The sequence below is a fragment of the Triturus cristatus genome, chromosome 10, assembly GCF_964204655.1.
Source record: "Triturus cristatus chromosome 10, aTriCri1.1, whole genome shotgun sequence".
Classification (NCBI taxonomy): domain Eukaryota; kingdom Metazoa; phylum Chordata; class Amphibia; order Caudata; family Salamandridae; genus Triturus; species Triturus cristatus.
The window spans coordinates 202,278,389-202,298,194 of NC_140593.1; the positions used below are offsets into that span (position 1 = coordinate 202,278,389).

The 19,806-nt window shown below is 43.0% G+C and overlaps 1 protein-coding gene across 1 annotated transcript in view; it reads right to left on the bottom strand.

Annotated features, from left to right (window-relative positions):
• Nucleotides 1-16,616, bottom strand: part of SAMD9L (sterile alpha motif domain containing 9 like) — a 79,876-nt gene extending 63,260 nt beyond the window's left edge. Inside the window, exon 1 of the mRNA XM_085630812.1 lies at nt 16,533-16,616. The gene's annotated coding sequence lies outside the window, so the exon portion shown is untranslated. The remainder of the gene's footprint in view (nt 1-16,532) is intronic.
• Nucleotides 16,617-19,806: the final 3,190 nt, after the last annotated feature.

Sequence of the window (19,806 nt, forward strand, 5' to 3'; positions counted from 1 at the left end):
GGCCTCGTACGCCGGTGTCGGTGACTGTGGATTCGGGGGTGGAGTACGAGGTGGCTGGTATCTTGGATTCCAAGTGGCGCAGGGGCAAACTATGGTATCTGGTGGCATGGAAGGGGTACGGACCCGAGGAGCAGTCATGGGAACCTGCGGTGGGGGTTCACGCTCCTCGTCTGGTATCGTCGTTCCATCGTCGATATCCTTCCTATGCTGGTCCTGAAGGGGGGCGCTGATGGGAGGGGGATGTACTGTCAGGAATCCCCTCCCGCACATGGATTCCCTCCCACGATGCCACTTCCGTGAACCTGGTGCGCTTGGAGGAGAGCGGACTACAACTCCCAGAATGCCCTCCGGCAACAATTGCCTTATGCAACTCAAGAGTTCTGGTTACATAACACCAAGGGTAACGCCTAGTTTTCATGTTATGCAACTCAAGAGTTCTGGTTGCATAACACCAAGGGGAACGCCTAGTTTTCATGTTATGCAACTCAAGAGTTCTGGTTACATAACACCAAGGGTAACGCCTAGTTTTCATGTTATGCAACTCAAGAGTCATGGTTATACAACGCCGAGAGTACTACTTAAGGAGAAGATCACTGGGACTCGGCGTCGGATATTCTGATCTTTGCCGGAGTACCTGGTTGAGGTACACGGACCCGTTGGTGAGTTGAGCGGCGGAAGGAACATTCTAAGGAGCGGAGGAGAGGTGCTGGCGTGTGCTTCCTGCCCGTGTCCTGTCCCGTTCTGAGAGCCGTATTCAACGTCATTGGGCACAAGTCCCGTTGGTAGAGCCGAAGCTCCCAACCGCCTGACAATTTGGAGAAAACGAGGTTGGTGCGAGCCGAAGCTCCCAACCCTCGTTCCTTGGGTAAACCCACGCTTAGAGCTAAGACGCTATCCCGGAGGTGTTTCCGCGTCTTAGCCATCGACACTCGTAGGAGAACTGGGATAGGTAGAGTGGCTGCTCCCATCCATTCTCTGCGCCACCTTGGGTATCATCACTTAAACCCAGATACAAGAGACGCACACTAGGAGGTGTTCCCAGCGTCTTTGTGTTGTGGCAGTACTCTGGGGGATACTGGTAGAGCGGCTGTTCCCAGGTGGTAGAGAGCCCGGCCGGGTGACTCCCACGTGCCCCCCGTAGATTCCACAACCTTGGAACTACCCTTCACAGCGGTCGAGTGGCATTGTCGGCCACTGCTTAGCACTGTGCCCTCCGTTGGAGCATACCGGGTCCGGTGTGCATGCGGAGGACGGTTAGACGAGCTGTGAATGGGTATCGTACTTTAACTGGTGATTCCAGTACCTGTATTCTTTATTGTCTGTAGTTGTTTATCTGTTTATTAAATCATCCTTAAACCTCCATTTCTCTGGTCCGTCGTCTGTTTGTCCCAACCCCGAGAAAGCCAGGACGTTACACTGTGCGTTTTTTCTTCTTTTTTCATATGTCCTATCTCTGTAGGCATAGTTAGAAATTAGCATTTAAAAAACCTTTGAAATTCACTGAAAAAACCATAGGTTTCAGGCACGTTATAGTTAGGAATTAGCATTTAAAAAAACCTTAGAAATTCACTGAAAAAACCATAGGTTTCAGGGGCGTTATGGTTAGCTGGACTTTTCACTCGTAGAAAACCATTGAAATTCCCCCGTTATAGTTAGTTCAGCTAACTATAACTTGCGCGCCCGCAATGCACTGCTGATGATGTCACATATTACATTACTCATGACATGGTCAGTGACATCACTCATGACATAACTGATGACATCTCAAATGACATCACTCATGACATCCCTGATGACATCATCCAGTGAATGTGTGTTTTTCTGAAAATTGCATATGTTTTATATAATTATATCTCAAGGTCGATGGAAGAATAAATGGGTATATAAGTGTCTAAATGGATGATTTGATTATCTTTACAAGCATTAAAAGAATCCTCGTAGCAGTCAAACTCTCCAAGTAATTCACTATCGCTGCGCCATGGTTTAAACAGATGCAGAAGTGCTAAATAGTAATATTCTCGCTCATCTGGAGTTTCACAATTAAGTTTCTTGTGGTTTATAAGATTACCCTTTGCATGTTTTACTAAACAACCATGACATCCAACTACTGCAAACTTTCCTTCTTTTAAATTCTCTTTAACATTTCTTTTGAAGCTGTAATGTTGAAGTACTTCATACAGACATAGCTGTTCCAGATGTTGACTCATTTTCAGATCGTATGTGTCCAACATATTAGTTTTAAGAACGTCTGTACTATCTGGCTCATTTGCTGCTAATTGTTCAATTTCTTCCAATGATTTCAACACTCTATTTCGTTTGCAGGCAAGACCTAAACTTACCCAAATGATTCCTCGTGACTTTGAATATAAACTTGAAGAACACAAGCGGTCTGAACATTCATACAATCCAATTTCTCGGTGGGAAAGCATTTTCAAACTAAAGCTGTACACGTTTATTGCTAAAGCTATTCTCTTGTGCAATTTCTTCCCACATTTGTTTCATCTCTGTTTTTTCAGATTTTGTTATGTACGATGTAACATAACGTGCGTCAGCAATGGAGTTATCCGCAACATACTGGATGTCCATGTTCGCATTCCACATTTTTAAAATGACTGGATTGTAGTCATTTATATACTTTGACACTTCTGTTCTTTTTAAGTTGTAGGTATTCTTTGGAGATTTCCAAGTTAATGTGTGCCTCACAGAAGAAAAAAATGAATTTACTCTTCCTTTACAAAATTTTCCTTTCAACTTGTATTTTCTTCTGCAGTACTTTCCACAACGGTGACTTTGGAAACGTAAAACTTGCTGTCTCAAGCTTCTATCTCCTCCTTCTCTTGGAATCTCACACGTCACATACTGTTCGATGAAAGTCAATACTGTTTCATCAGAATCAGTTCCAAATTTAGGTGCATCCTTGACCCATAGTAGCATATTTATATGAGGTGCACCTCTTGCTTGGTACCCCTTTCTCCAAAAGAAATCGGTAACTTCTCCAAGAGGTGGATTCTTTTTATTACAGATAAAAGACATCATACCTTGAAACTTATGATTAAAATATCTGCACACGTTTACAGGATCAAATGAACACAGTTCACCAGGAGTCTTATTTCAACATTTATTTTATTAGAATTCGCTTCTCAAGCAAATCTTCCCATGCATACTCTGCACAGCTAAGTGTGACAAACCATGTTGGTGTACCTAAGTTCAGTAACATACACTTGAGTTCTCCATGGTGATGATACCAATACTCATTTGTTCCACGTTGACATGCCATCAAATTGATCAACTATGCTTCTAAATTTTCATCTGTTTCTTGAAATTTCTCCCCAAATTCTTTCACAGAAAGAAGTGATTCATGAACTCCAGTTTTAAGTATATGATTCACTGCACACGAGAGAGAAGACAGATCACTTTCAAACAAAATGTGAAATATGTATGGAATGCACTGTCAAAATCTAGGATCTTCAGAATATAATCTTGTTGACCGATATTCTGAAGCTGGAATCCGTACAGGTCGGTCATCATATCGTCCACCTTCTCCAGTAGGAAACAACTGTGGAAAACAACGAGCTTCCAAGCTTTTGTCCCATACACTCATTGGAGTGCCCTGTGCTTTTTTCATCTGAAATAACTCAATGCTACTTCCTATCACTTCTTTTGAATGCAAAGGACATATTGTATAATGTTCATAAATCTCTTCAGTCCTTGACTTGTCAACTTTCTCTATTTGACCACTTGGAATTTCAAAATCATCTTCTAAACGTATTACCTGTTAATCCACATTTATATTTTTGTAATAAATATTGTTCTCTATAAGATATAAGGTAGCCTTTTCAACTTTATAAACATCCACAAATTCTTACCATATTTTCCGACTCTTTGTAGGTACACCATTTACTAAAATAACTACTGCCTCATCTTTCTCTTTCTCTCCAGCAATAGTTTCAATGTTTTTCTTAAAATCCAAAAGGTAAATAAAAGGCCTGGGCGAAAATTTCGTTCCGTTCGCGGAAATTGCGATAATTTGACATTTTCGCGTTCCGCGGAGAGCGCGAAAATGTCAAAATTTCCGGTTTCCGCAGCTTGGCGATAATTTGTTTCTTGCTCGCGCTGTAAAATAATACATTCTCGCGCGATCGCCTTACCTGAATCCCTGCGTTCGCCGACAAGTTTTCTTGATCCGGTCGCGTTCTCCATGAGATGTTGTATTGTTTTAGCCATTTGCGCTGTCTCGCGACAGTTCGCGCCCGCAGTGACGTCATGCGTCGCGCGATCACGTCTTTCTTCGCACGATCATGCACCGCGAGAAGAGTGAAAACAAGAAGGCCGCGCCCGCAAGCAACCGCATGTGTAAGTTGGCGAGCCGCGAACACGCAGAAAACACCGCGAACGGGCGGGAAAAAAACTTCCGCATCTTCGCGATATTTCCGCGTGTTTGCGGAGATTTTAAACATTTTCGCGATAATTTGCGAAAGTCGCTTTCGCAAATTCCGCCCACCCCTAGTAAATACACCACTCTTCCTTTCAGCCCTCTTTTCAAGTCTGTTGGTGGCAGTTTACCTGTTTTAGGCTCCATCCGAATTATAGTTTGAAAAGGATGAACAGATTGAATTAGAACCGACTCATATGTATTAAATTTGGCCAGCTCCTGCAGAATAGCTACTAACTCCAACTTATTATGCACAGCTCTAGCAGGCATTTTGTTCTCTTCTAATTTGTTGTAACAATATTTACATTTACGTTGATCACTACCTAACTTAAATCGACCTTCAACAAACAAGTAAGTTGCAAATTCTACCCACTTACCATTGTTCTCCTTTTCATTTTTCAAATACAAATCAACATTCCTACTTTGACTTTTATAATGAGTACATCGACAACAAACAAAAACATAGTTTGGTATTTCAGAGCACACTACATTGAACTTTTCAATTGCTGCTTCAAACGGATCAGTGCTAATCACTTTCTCATCTCCTCCAACATCAAACTTTTACTTTCTATGAACTGCTCTTCTGAACCAAAATATCGCATTTCAATATCATCACACTTTTTTTGAACATCTGATAAAGGACCACATAAAAGACTTCCATTCAGTTCACTTAAACTTAATGCAGGACCTTTTACATAGTACAGTTTATTTACAAAGTTCCACATTTCTGAATGGTGTACTGCTAACATCCTCAAATGATGAAAAACACTTTTACAAACTTTTCTTGAAAGACAAGCCAGAGAATGCAAATACTTCTCAGTATATTTTCTTACATTACATGGATCTAGTCCTTGTAACAACGTAATCTACTGTTTTATACTTTTCGGAGTATATTCTCGTAGCAAATTTCGCGTTTTTTCAATGGATTCCTGTCGAATACTACAAATGCTACTACAACTCCACTTATACACAGGAGCTCATGGACGTTTCCCTTGTACTTCTTCAGTTATTAACTCTTCTGCACTTTTACCAACCATTTCCTCCTTTGGAAGAGGAACACCATCCTGAACTTCGTAGCAACGACCTCCAGTATCAACTGCAAATGATAAACTATTTTCCTGGAAGTAACTTTCCTCATTAAAAAAAGGCTCAGTACTAGAAGTATGTTTCCAATGTCCACTAAAGATTTTACAAAAGTTGGTTCTGTTCACAAGTCTTTTTTTTCTACTTTTGTCTTTCAATACTTTGAATATTTTATCCAATACTTTCAATCTCTTTAAAATCAAAATGAACAACTTCTGTTTCAAATTGAAAGCAGTATCCACTATACTTTCAATACGCTGCTTCTCTTTGAATTGGAACATTCTTCTTTTATATTTGCAGCATGTTTTCAATAGGCTTGGGCGGCAAATTCCGTTCCGCTCGTGGAATTTGCGGAATTTGGGTAATTTCGCGTTCCGTGGAGAACGCGGAATTACCCAAAATTCTGCTTTCCGCGGTTTCGCAGAATTTTTTGCTTGTTCGCGATCTCAAAATGCGTGTTTGCGAGATATTTCCCCCCGAGCACGCAAACAGCGTCGCGAACAGGATAAAAGCATCGCGATCAAGCAATTCAGTGTGTTCGCGGAATTTCTGCATGTTCGCGGAGATTTTATCCATTTCGCAGAGATTTGCGTAGCGCGACTACGCAAATTCTGCCCACCCCTAGTTTTCAATACATTCTGAATCACTCTAGATTGAAAAAGTCTCGGACGAATTTCTTGAAATTGTTTTTGTCTCCGAGTGCCAGATACTATTTGTTTATCATCGTTCCTTTTCCTCGTATTTGATATTGAACTCTGCTTCACCTTACTTGAAAAATTCTTCTTTTTGCTTTGTGTGATGTTTTTCTCATTAAATGTTCGTAATATTTTTTTCAAAAATTGTCTTTTGCTTTTATTCGATCAAACAGTTTCTCTCCTACTCGCATTTTTCCTACTTCAAAATCTTTCCTTTTCGTCAAATATATATTTTTATTCTCTTTTCTTTTTTTCCCCTTCTTCTAGGCATTTCCAAATTTCAATCCAAACAAAATAATTTTCTGTAAAACAAAAAATAGATTCAATTATTTTTCACATTTCTTCACTATGTTAAAATAATAACATACAATTGCAAAACTTCCACTAACAACTTCCAAACCCAGTGCTGCAACGTTATGGAGCACGACAGATGAGCACTAGGATGACAAGTAGTGCCATAGAACATACAGCAAGTATTTATCTAGTTATTTACATACTCCTTTACAATTTATATATAACTGCACTACCTCATACTTTTCACCTCTCTGCCGCGCCCCACAACACTTTTTCTGCAACCCACCGCACACAACTTTATAAATAGTGTTTTTAAAAATGTTAATCTATGTACTTAGAATGATATTATCAACCAAACAGCACAAAATTTCCATTATTACCTAACAATTTTATCAACAACTTCGAAAACATGACACTGCACCCAGGGCTTTAACTGGAGGGGGTGTCTGTGGGGATGTGACCACCAGCACTTTATTTTTGGGAGCCTCGAAACGGGTCTCTATAGGGCTCTACTTTCTGACCTCACAAAAGTAATCAGTTTTTTTTTCTTTCTTGCACTGCAGTGACACTGTGAGAGCATGCACATTGCTCACTACTTAGAAGTGCAGACATCATGTCTAGTGACTCGCATTGTAGGAAAAGGGAAATCCTTTAAAGAGAGCCATTTTCTCTCAGTATTTCTCTTCTATTTTTGCAATGCACCAGCAACATCATCGTGGGGTGATTAGCAGACAGACCACCAGGCGCACAATGCCCATTGCCCCGGACTCTCTGACACAGCTTCCCGGGTGCACACACAGAGCTGCATCCGAGTACTTCACCGGTCTTCAAAACATCATTTTTTTGTAAAGGAGACTGTTATTTTTCACCCCTTTTTACAACCCCTACATGCCCAATATTGCTGAAAGAATTAGGCTCCCCCAAAATTTCCCTCTGGTTGCGCCTCTGCAAACGACCACAACAATGCAACTCCAGCACAAACCTGCTCTCACCTTATACACGGTCTTGTTTTAGTGCTACGAAAACACTTTGCCTGGCTCAAAGTTCTCACACCCCCTCTTTAATATGAACATAAAAGCTATCCAATTACATTTATATTCCTATACAGTACTTCACATAGAAATATAGAACTCACGGTTCTCACCACCCCAAATTAGCTCTCTGGTATACTTTCTCAAATATAAGAAGTACAGGTATTCAGTATCTGTCAGTCACGGCCACTTTAAACCAGTGTACGTATAAACAACTCGACAAAATGTTATGTTTCTAAATTAACGTATTACACTTAAAAGCTCCTTTACATTTCTTTCACTAGATGTACCTTTGTTTAAAACACCACCAGAGAAGGGTGTTGAAGTATGCTCTACGAAGAGTACCTCAAAGCTTTGTTATTCTTTATTAAAAAATCTGCCTGTCAATGCTTTTTGCAAGCCTTTTCAACACCTTAAGAGGGTAGCTGGATGAGTATAATACGTCGTATTTAAGATCGGGGGCGGACTATGCATGGAAATAAGAACGCATAGTTGAATAAAGGGCGAGTGGATGCATGGCCAGATGCATCAATGGATAGATACATAGATCAATGTATCAATGTATGGATGGATGGAAGGATGAATGAATGCAAAGACAGTACTTACGATAGACGGGTGGGCTGATAAATGCTTAGGATTGATTCTGGGACAAATATATCTGCATATATAGGCGTATCGCTGCATGAATGGCACAGTGCTTACTATAGGCGAGTGCGCTCATAGATGCTTAAGATAAGCGGACAAACAGATTTATGTACATGTGTATGTAGGAATATATCCATCAATTAAAAGATGGTTGAATGGCGCAGTGCTTAGGATGCATGGATACTGCACCTTAATTGGACCGGGTCTGCGGACCGGCACTTATTTTCAGGCAGCCTACAAACGACTCTCTACCAGGCTCTATTTCCGGCCCTCTCAAAGATAGTCAATTTTCTTTTTTATTACACTGCAGTGACAGCATGCACATCGATGTACGCATGCTTATTTTGCTCACTACTGAGAACTGGAGAAATCACGCTAGGTTACCCACGTTGTAGAAGAAATGGAAATCCTTTAAACACTGTTTTTTTCCGAACCTACGATAATTGGAGAGGATTTTCTAAAGCACACAATGATACATATCTTGATTTAGACCACGCCCCAACTTCCATAGCCCACACCCCTTTAAGAGCTTTGCCCCCCCTTTTAGAGCACCCCCACTTTTTTCTCCCACTTAGAACCCTAACTACACCATAGTAACATACAAACAATGTAACCTTCCATTAAAATCTACAATGGCACCAAGTTTCATAATTTTCCATCAACGCTATCAGCCTTCTACCACAGTACAAGAGTGCCTATCAGCACAAAGATGTCTTATCCACAGAAATGTTGTGTAATTTCTGTACCTGTCTGCTGGAACACTCATCACCAAAACATATTAAAACATGGGAATTTGCAGAAAAAACATATACCATACCATAAAGCGATTCATAAATGGGCACACTGCCACTGCACCACCCTCTTCCCCATCCTTACTTAACTTTACAAAATTAAAGAAAGAGCCACACCAAACCAAGTAAACACACTATACCAATACAAGGACTTAATTTCAACAACCGTCTACCGGAACGCTCATGAGCAAAGAGTATTAAAATATACAAATTTGCGGGTAAAACATATACCATGTCATAGGGTACTTTATAAGTGCTCCCAGTGGTACTACATCACCTTCAGTAGCTCGATATCTGCATGTTACTAAATTCTGTCTTTTAATCAGAAACATACCCCCCTCCCCTACACCCTCCCCCGCCCTTCATTAACCATACGAAATCAAACAGAAACCCCCACCATTCCTAGTAGCGCCACTATACCTATACACAGGCTTAATGTTAACAGGTGTGTGCCGGAACACTTATCAACAACAAGTATTCAAATATGCAAATTTATGGGAAAAACATAAACAATACCATAGCATGGTTAATAAATAGGCCCACTCAAACTACATTACCTTCACTAACTACACATGCTCATGTTACAAATGTCCATCTTATAATCAGCAACATGCGCACATCCCCCACCCCCACCCATACCCATGCTTAACCTAACGAAATCAAACAACGAGCCCCTGCACTCCCGTTACCGCCACTATAGCCATAGATAGACTTAATGTCAACAAGTGTCTGCTGGAACGCTCATCAGCAAAAGCAATTAAAACTTACAATTTTGCAACTCAAACATACACCATACCATAAGACTGTTTATAAATAGTCACAGTACCACTACACCACCTCAACACCCGCCCTTGCTTCACTTTACGCAATAAAAGAAAGAGCCCAAGCAAACGTAGAAGCGCCACTATAGCCAAACAGAGGCATAATTTCAACAGATGTCTCCCGAAACGCTCATCAGCAAAACGTATTAAAACATGCAACTTTGCGGGTAAAACATATACCATGCCATAAGGCACTTTATAAGTGCTCCCAGTGGTACTACATCACTTTTAGTAGCTCCACATCTACACGTTACTATATTCTGTATTTCAAACAGCAACATAACTACCTCCCCCACACCCACCCCGCCCTTGATTAACAGTATGAAATCAAACAGAAACCCCTATTCCTAGTAGCGCCACTATACCGACACACAGGCTTAATTTTAATATGTGTCTACCGGAACACTTATCAGCAAAAACTATTCAAACATGCAAATTGGCGGGTAAAACAAACCATCCCATAGCACTGTTTATAAATGGGCCCAGTGAAACTAAAATACCTTCAGTAACTACACATGCCCACGTTACAAATATCCGTCTTATAATCAGCAACATAGGCACCTCCCCCACCCCCACCCATCCCTTGCTTAACCTTACTAAATCAAACAACGAGCCCCAGCAATCCCGTTACCGCCACTATAGCCATACATAGACTTAATGTCAATAGGTGTCTGCCGGGACGCTTATCAGCAAAACCTATTAAAACCTGCAATTTTGCAACTCAAACATACACCATACCATAAGACGGTTTATAAATAGTCACAGTACCACTACACCACCTCAACACCCGCCCTTGCTTAACTTTACGCAATAAAAGAAAGATCCCCAGCAAACGTAGAAGCGCCACTATAGCCAAACAGAGGCTTAATTTCAACAGATGTCTCCCGAAAGGCTAATCAGCAAAACGTATTAAAACATGCACATTTGCCACTAAAACATACCCCATGCCATAGAGTGCTTTATTAGTGCTCCCAGTGGTACTAGATCACCTTTAGTAGCTCGACATCTGCACTTTACTATATTCTGTGTTTCAATCAGCAACATAACCACCTACCCCACACCCACCCCCGCCCTTGCTTAACCGTACAAAATCAAACAGAAACCCCCACTATTCCCAATAGTGCCACTATACCCATATATGACGTTAATTTTAACAGGTATCTGCCGGAACACTGATCAGCAAAAAGTATTCAAACATGCAAAAAGTATTCAAACATGCAAATTGGCGGGTAAAACATAAACCATCCCATAGCACAGTTTATAAATGGGCCCAGTCGAACTACACCACCTTTAATAGCTAGACATCTATATGTTACGAAAGTCGTTTAAACAGTCTGTAGAGTGTATAGAAGGGCATGGGGAGAATAAACAAAGTTCTAATTCCCAAACTTTTGATATAACGTCCCTTTACTGTATCTATATTAAAGATATTAAATGGAATGAATAAATTGACAAATGTCTCAAAAGGGATAGTGAAGCTCACCATCAGTAAAACACGAACCACTTTAACACCTACATATATCTGCCACAGTAATCCAGCCTGACAAATAGAATCACTTATAAACACATGTAGTTCTCTAATGTCAACAAACTCATACAGAAAATATACCACACATTTACATTTTTTTTATCTCTCACACATTTATAAAACATCTCTTCTAAAGAAGCACTCCCCAACTACTTCTATTCCATAAGAACAGACAATAATTCATATTTTTACTACCATATATTTTAGTATATCTACCTTTTTATTATTCTCTAGTCAGAAACTACAAAAACTATTCATTATACTCAAATGCAAACCAGAAACCATATTCATATTTATCTCAACTTAGGATCACATGATTCAAACTATGCGTACATATAAAAGGAACGTATCACTTTTCCTATCTCCATCTCCTCTCCATGTAATCTCCAAACACAGTACGACCCCACTGTACAACAACCTACCCTGACTTACATTCAAACCTACCTCTCAGTGCCAAAAATAAGAACACAACCTGCCCACATAACATTTCTGCATTTTGTTTTATCGCTTTTAACTTAATAACATATGTCTCCTACCACCACCCCCACCCCACTATTTCCACAAAATGTATCAATGTATCAATTGCAAACGTGCAACATTTTCTTTATCTCCCCAATTACATTACAAACTCAAATTAACGCTGTACCTCATTTTCAAAACAATACAGTCCTAATAACTATATCAGATAGATACGCCAATGCTAACTATGTAACCAAGTACTATGTATGCATAAGAATGTTTTTTTCAGACACTGCAATGTTTGCCTTATTGGTGTATGTACTATGACCATTATAAAAGAAAAACCTAATAAAAATATATTTTAAAGAACCAATGCAAGTGGGGTACTGTTACTATATGGAGGGGTGTGGAAACACATAATACTATAAGAGGTTTTATGAGCAAATGAATTTCTCTCCATTTTGGCTTCCAAATGTAAGCCAGTGTGCTCTGAATTACAAACACTATAGATAACCCCAAATTCAAAGCTGTACAAATAACCTCTATTCCTAAGACAGGGCACATTTAAAACAAATGCATGGGTTTCCTTCATACCATTATTTCATTCATTATTGCTTACCAAAAGAATTTCGGAACAGGCACTAAACAATTATAAAAACACACTTATTATAAGCTGCTGCTCAATTGGTTGCTCTGGGTCTCAGGTGTTTTTGGATAACCAGTGAATACTTAAGATCTCTACGATCAGAAGGGTCTGAAGGACATAACTGTATAGCTTTCTTGAATCATCCATGGCATTCACGCCTGTTTCTCTCACAAGCAGTCGTGGCCAGCATGGCTCGTGGGTGGGAGGGGGGGTAAACTTACCTTTCCGCCGGCCGGGTCCCGCGTCTTCACTTCTCCTGATCACATGCAGGAACAGCAAGCAGGTAGCCAGGCTCCTTCCCCTAGGCCAATCACAATGCTGCAAGCAGCGTTGTAATTGGTCAGCACGCCGCCCAGCTGGTAGCTTATGGGGAGGGCATCTTCTCCATGCAGGCTGCATGGAGAAGGCCAGAGTGCGCATGACTGGTTTGGGCGGCCCCACGGGTCTAACCAAACAGTCTTTGCATGCTCTGTAGTGGGCAGGCACACCACTCCTCCCCTGGTTGCAGAGCAGCCCCGCCCACACTCCTGCCCGCAAACAAACATAAAAAGGTCATAACGTGAAGTTATGACCATTTTATGTTTCTGCTTCTCACACTGCGAGAAAGCAGTAGGGCGATGCTCCTCCGCCCTAGTGGAGGAGCTGCCCCTGCTCACAAATAGACATGACACAAAAAAGGAAAAATTAACTGCTCCTTAGAAGAATGCAAAAGTGGGGTAAAATAAGTGGAATTATTTTTACAAATCTGCTTGTTCCTGGAAGCTGGGAAGATAGAGATGGTAGCAAAGCAAACCTTTTGTTGATGCCTTTATTAGAAAAGAAAATATCTTTCTTGCGCAGCACCTTTTTTTATTTTCTGTAACAAAAATTGTGCCTATTTTGGCAACTTACACAGTGCTTTACTGGGAATTCATTAAGCATGGGTATCTTTGGACTCCCCAAATTCTGGGGGGGAAATATTATGCAAATTTGGCCTGGATAACTTTAATGATATTGAATATTGTGTAGCCTTAAGCGTGAAGTGCCACGAAACATCAAAAAAGGGCTCAGCACTGCAGCAGGAACTGTCCCAAGAGGTATTGGATAATCATTATTGTTGTGATTATACTCACTTACTTACTACTCTCATTAATATTACTATAGAAATAGTAGAGCCTGGGCTGTAACTAACATGCTTAGCAGATGCAGTAGTGGTATTATAATACAAGTGCTAGTTCAATCATTGAGGCCACGTTGCTATAAATCAGCATTGTAATGCCACACTGCAGCAGGTCAGAGTGGCCTAAAAGTGACTGACATTGCATTATCATCATTCCTTTCCCAGTCAGATAGTACTAATAGCTCTCCATTACACAAGTCCCCAAAGGATATAAGCTGTTCTTATTTACCCAAATCACAGTCACGCAGAAATTCTCTCACTCGCCTTTCAGGCTGTCCACTCCCTATGTCACCCGCCATTTTTAAACAACCTCCGCACCTTTTTTAGGTCTTGCCTAGCATTGCAGCGCGAATGCGCTGCCATCGCTTTGCGAAGCATGCAGTATATACTGTAGTGTGGAAGCTCCGCCCACTCTCTGCCCATTCGCTTTTGTCTTAAATGCTGCCTTCATATTGATTTGAGGCTTGTTAGTCCCTCCTCGTTCATCATTTGTATCCTTCCACGGCTATTGGCCCCTTTACTCCTAACATTATTTTCTTCCCTGTCTTCCCACCCCACCACCCCATCCCTCAGTCTGTGACATCTCAACCTCACCCCCCCCCCCCCACCACTCACGTTTGTGTTTTCTCACCTGGCGGCACTTCCGTTTTCATCTTTATTATTGCCACCTTGAAATATGCCACTTCAAGATGTGTGCTGTACAAAAACTTCTTGTGTTTAATTAACTAGATTTTAATGTTTCTCTAAATATAATAAGACTGTAGGCAACATTCAGGGTATGCAAGGCAACTGACGCCTCTTAGTTCACAAATGGCACTGGTGTTCGGCGGGAGGAGCGGCAGTGTTTTAACTCATGCTTAAAATTTGCACTTTTAATAACTTCCTCTCAATTCAGTGCTATAATCTTGTGTACAAAGGTGATGCGCTAAAGAAATGCACTTTTTCGAATTCTGAAGAGGCATTATCGCACATTTACATCATGTTTACTGTATGATTAACATGCCGATCATTTTCACTGCTCGCCCACTGGCTCGAATACGCTTGGCTCGTCTCCGGCTGGCTCTACCTGTTATTTAATATATTGGCTCCCGCACCGCTAACAAAGATAGATGAATGGATACATGACAATGAGCCCGGTAGATGGAAGAGAAATAGACTGGTGCAGACAAACAGACAAAGTCAGTCTCCATTACCTCACGTCAGAATCATCACTTTCAATAACCTGGAAATCTGCCGGCAACTCCCGCATGCCCCAACCTCATCCCCCTCACCTATTCTTAGCAGAAGCGGCAAATTCTGAGCTGTGCCCTGCTGGTGCAGAGGAGCACGGCAGAGTCTGTAGAAGCACTGGGATCTCTAGCCTCTCCGGGTGGGCACTTAAACCTTCCGGGTGCCTTCACACTCAGGATAAATGAATACATTTTGTTCTGTGCTTTAGTCTCCCCTCTGTGAGCACTGTCTGGTAGATGAAGCTCTGTGTTAATAAACACATTCAGAGGTGGTTGTGTACAAACAAACAACAGCCACAATACCATACGTTTTGAACGTGTAGTTAAATACCTGCTCATTGAGTACCTCATTAGCTGATGATTCCATGGCACTACCAAAATTACATTTGGACACATTTGCTCAACTGTAAAACACGCTCTTCTATGGGTCATATAACAACTCGGGGATTTGGGGTTAGGTAACCTACTTTGGATGCTGTGTAAAAGAGTAAATACAAAAATGAATGCAATGAAACTAAGCAACCAGTACTGTCTAAAACTCTGTGAAAACTGACACGCATTCTGGCATTTTGTTTAGTTAATGTCAATTTTCTCATAGATGCGAGTACAGTACTCTTAATTTCCTAATGAGATCTGCACTCTTTTAACTAATAGCACCGGGCGACCTTTGACAACTAGGCAATGAATACATTTTCATGTACCCCCGAAGCCTGCCTGGCCCCCACCCCCTTGGCAAACTTCATTGCCTCCCAGTGTTTGGGGGATAACCAAGACGCAGGAGAGTGAGTCAAATAGTCTAGAAAATGAAAGAGAAGCCGGGATTCTGATTCACATGCTCCTATCCTTATCGCGTTGGTTAGTCTGTTATCACTACTTTTATAAAAGAGTTTCGCATTAGTAAAGCACCACGGTGTGCATGTGTGGCAACACTTCACCCATGAGGTACGTGCCAAGTAATTGTTGACACAATCCACACTTTGCGTCTTTTTCAATATATTTATTACGAAGTGCAGGACCTTTCCCGGGTATTTTGCACACTACATAATTCACTCCAAAAATAAAACGTGTAGGTAAAAAACATTGCCATTTACAATGTCAATAGCTCTAACTCACAAATGTGAGACCTATTTGCATTGCAAATGCTTGTTATCTGAGGGTCCTGCTCACGGATCAAGAGCAGAATCGCCCACCCTCCCTCAGATTTTCTCCCACTCCTCAGTCATACACGGAGGCGGTGTTGACAGGGCTCCTGCTCTTCCTCACCCAGTGCACGACTCAGGCATGTTTTCCATCTCTGCTGAGACATGGGGCGCATCATTGGCCACTTTCGGGTTACCAGTGGTGGTTGATGCTGCATTTACACACATGAAGCATCTCGTCATTGGCCCCGGTTTTTGGCTGTCAGACGGCAGAGTTCACCACCCGCTGCTGCCTGGAGCATTTCACACAGTGCTTAAGTTAACATTTAGACGAATCCATTCAGTATACAATTTTCGAGACTGAAAAGCTGCGCGTACATGCGACGCAGGTCATCACTTTAGTGTCACACGGAGCGAGGACGCATTACCCATAAGCACAAACAAGCTAAAGCCTTTAATGTTAACATGAAAGAATGAAAGAGACACTGATAAAGAGATAACTCGCACTACGTATTGTTATAAACAATCGCCCAGCAATGTTCCAATCTGTAACTATTCTTTCGAATACGGAAAAACTTACTGAGTGTAGCAGTCAGTTCTCTTTTCTCTTTCTTCTCGTCTATCGTCATCAACAAGGGCGCGGAAGTTTCGTTTCTTTGCTGCTGAAGTCCAGGGTCTACTTCCTGAAATCTTTGTACATCTGGTTTTAAAGCGACAGAGCACGAAAGAAATACTGGTTTTCTTGTTCCTATTTTCGTTTCTCTGCAACATTTTTCTCCCAGGAACAATTTGTCATTATTCATTTGCCATATACGTAGATGCGAAGGTTTCCGATTGCTATGTGTGACGTTTTCATAATTTCAGTGTAATTATGAGTGACATTTCAACAACTATCAGTGACACTTTCTCGCAATCAAAATCAAGCAATTCAGACAAGGACACATAAATATCAGGAATAACAGACATGACGAGCGGCTCCCACCCACACACAGATCTAGTCTGTTGTTAACTTTAAAGGTATTGGTACGTTTTTCCGACCTCACCGTTATAAGCAACAGCCTTTACCTTTAACTGACAGTGGGATGTGACCAGCTGCAAGGAAGAACTGTGCTTTTCAATTCAACTTTAAACTTAAAATTATGATGTCGCAAGCGTGACTGGAAAATCAATATTTTCGCAACAGCTTTGCCCGCAGATACTGACAAACCCAGGGAGATTTCCGTTACACTTGTTATGTCGCACACGTGAGGTAACGGATGGGACCAGCAGGGTGGCCTGATGTCGAGTCCCAGGGAGGGGTGCCTGGGGTCTCACCCCCATTTAGACCTGGCCAGATAGTATGGTTCCGGTCATGTGATGCATGTTTAATAAAGGGACTACCGCGGCCGTGACATCAGTGGACGTGCGTATGCGGCAGCCGGAAGAACTACACACCTGGGCTCCGTGTATTTATTGGTAGGCCTAAGGTGATCTCCCACCACGCTGAGTCCCCACACATACTCGGGCCTCACCTGCAGACACAACACTGGTGACAAGAGCGGGCATGTCCCCGCCGTGTTCCTGCGTTGGGGCAACCGCGAGTGCTGCTCCCAAACCCCGTGGTGCTCGTGCCCCAGGAGTCCCGACGCAAGCAGCACGACGCCTCCCACAGGTCAGCGACGCCTGCAAGGTCTGCGCTCCGGTTCCCCCCGGCGAGGTCAGGACGGCCAGCAATCCACCATCGGAGCAGGAGCATCGCTCCCCACCCGCACGTGGCTGCTGTCGGCACACATGCGCACTAGCATCCATAGGACCTCCAAGTTATCATCGGCCATACTGCGGCCTGCGCACCCACGCCCCTGCTGCTCTGAGTTCCTGCTGTGCCTGTAAGCTGCAACACAAGGTGGTCCCTCCCATATTGACTGCGTGGCAGTGCTCCAGGCCCACAGGGAGTGATGGCTGACTCAGCAGCCAGCATTGTCGCAGCGCGCTGCCCTCCAGGGGCCCATCATGTCCACTATTCCCCCGATAGAGCCCTTTGTGGTGGAGGTGCCCCCATCTGCCCAAGCACCCAAATGGAAGGAGTGGGTGGAACGCCTTGTCATATATTTTGATGCCACGAAAGTCCACAAGGACCAAAAGAGAGCCATGCTACTTCACCTAGGGGGTAAAGACATTCATCGCATCACAAAAACGCTCACGGAAGCAACTCCCAAAGCTCGCCACACCCTCATCAATGCCCTCACAGGCTATTTCGAACCTATGGCTAATCAGGATTATGAATGCTTCGTCTTCCGTCAAGCTAGGCAGCTGCCTGATGAGTCACTTGACACATTCCATGCCCGGTTCAAGAACCTGGCATCCATGTGTGGCTTCAGGGATGAGACGGAGGAGATTAGAGGGCAAATAATCCAGGGGTGTGCCTCAGCGGAATTTAGCGAATGGATTTTGGAAGAATCAGGCAAGCCATTGATGGAAATTCTGACCCTTGGGCGCACTAATAAACTGTCCAAAGCCAGAGCGGTTCATATGGAGGCGGCGCTGCTGTCGCCCGTCAAAGTGGAACTGGTGAATGCAGTCACAACAGGCCCACAGACCGACGCAATAGGAGGGAACCAGCGAGCAACCCGCAGAGGAACCAGCGGTACTGTGGTTACTGTGGAGGACCACCTTACAAGGCAGCTGAATGCCTGGCGAAAGGCAAGAAATGCACCAGATGCGGCAGGTACAACCACTTTGAAAAAGTGTGCCGCTCGAAGCAATACAGAAAACCCAAGAAAACGGTCAACCTAGTACCAGAGGGAGGCGGTGAATCATGCGACATGGACGATGATGAAGAAGAGGAACGAGCAGTACACAAAGTGCACATGATCGGAGCGGCGACAAGTGGACGCAGGCGGCTGCCTCAGTGCCGCATTCAAATTGGACAACACAATGTCACGGCTGTCGTGGACACAGGAGCTACTATAAATTTAATGTCGGCCACTCTCTGCGAAATCATGCACCCAGCACCTGCCCTACAACCTACGAAGATCACCGTCTTTGCCTATGGACAGGACAAGCCACTGGAAATGAGAGGAAAATTCAAGACAATGGTGACACATGAGACCAGGTTAGTCACCGCCATGGTGTACGTCACGGAAGACGGACAAGGCATGCTCCTGGGATGTCGAGCAGCGGAAGACCTAGGCGTAGTGACCTTTGCATTCGGGATTCATCAGGAATCCGTCCAGCACGTCCACATTGACCCCACGGTGCAACCCGTAGCCCTGCGACATCGACGAGTGGCTTTTCACCTATGCCCATTGGTGGAACAGGAGCTAGTCAAGTTGGAACAGGCTGGCATAATTGAGAAAGTGACGGGACCCACGCCATGGGTCTCCCCAATAGTCATCACCCATAAACTCAAGCAACCTGGGGCCGTCAGAATATGTGTCGATATGAGATTGCCCAATGCTACCATCAAAAGGGAGCGACACATCACCCCAACCATTGATGACTTGATCAGAGAAATGGCTGTGGTTTGTTGGTTTTTGAAGCTTGATCTGCGATCCGGGTACCACCAGCTCGTCCTAGATCAAGCGTCCAGGAACATCACGACATTTTCCACCCATGTCGGACTCCGAAGGTACACCCTCTTGAGCTTCGGAGTGTCCAGTGCAGCTGAGGTGTTCCAGAATGTAATCCACAAGCTAATCATGGATATTCCCGGAGTCATCAATGTGAGTGATGATATCATTGTACATGCCAAGTCCATCCCCGAGCACAGCTCCCGCCTGGTGCAAGTTCTTCAGAGAATCAGAGACGCTAGACTCACATTACACAGAGAAAAATGTGAGTCCCTCAAAACCAAGCTGCAGTTCTTTGGCTACACC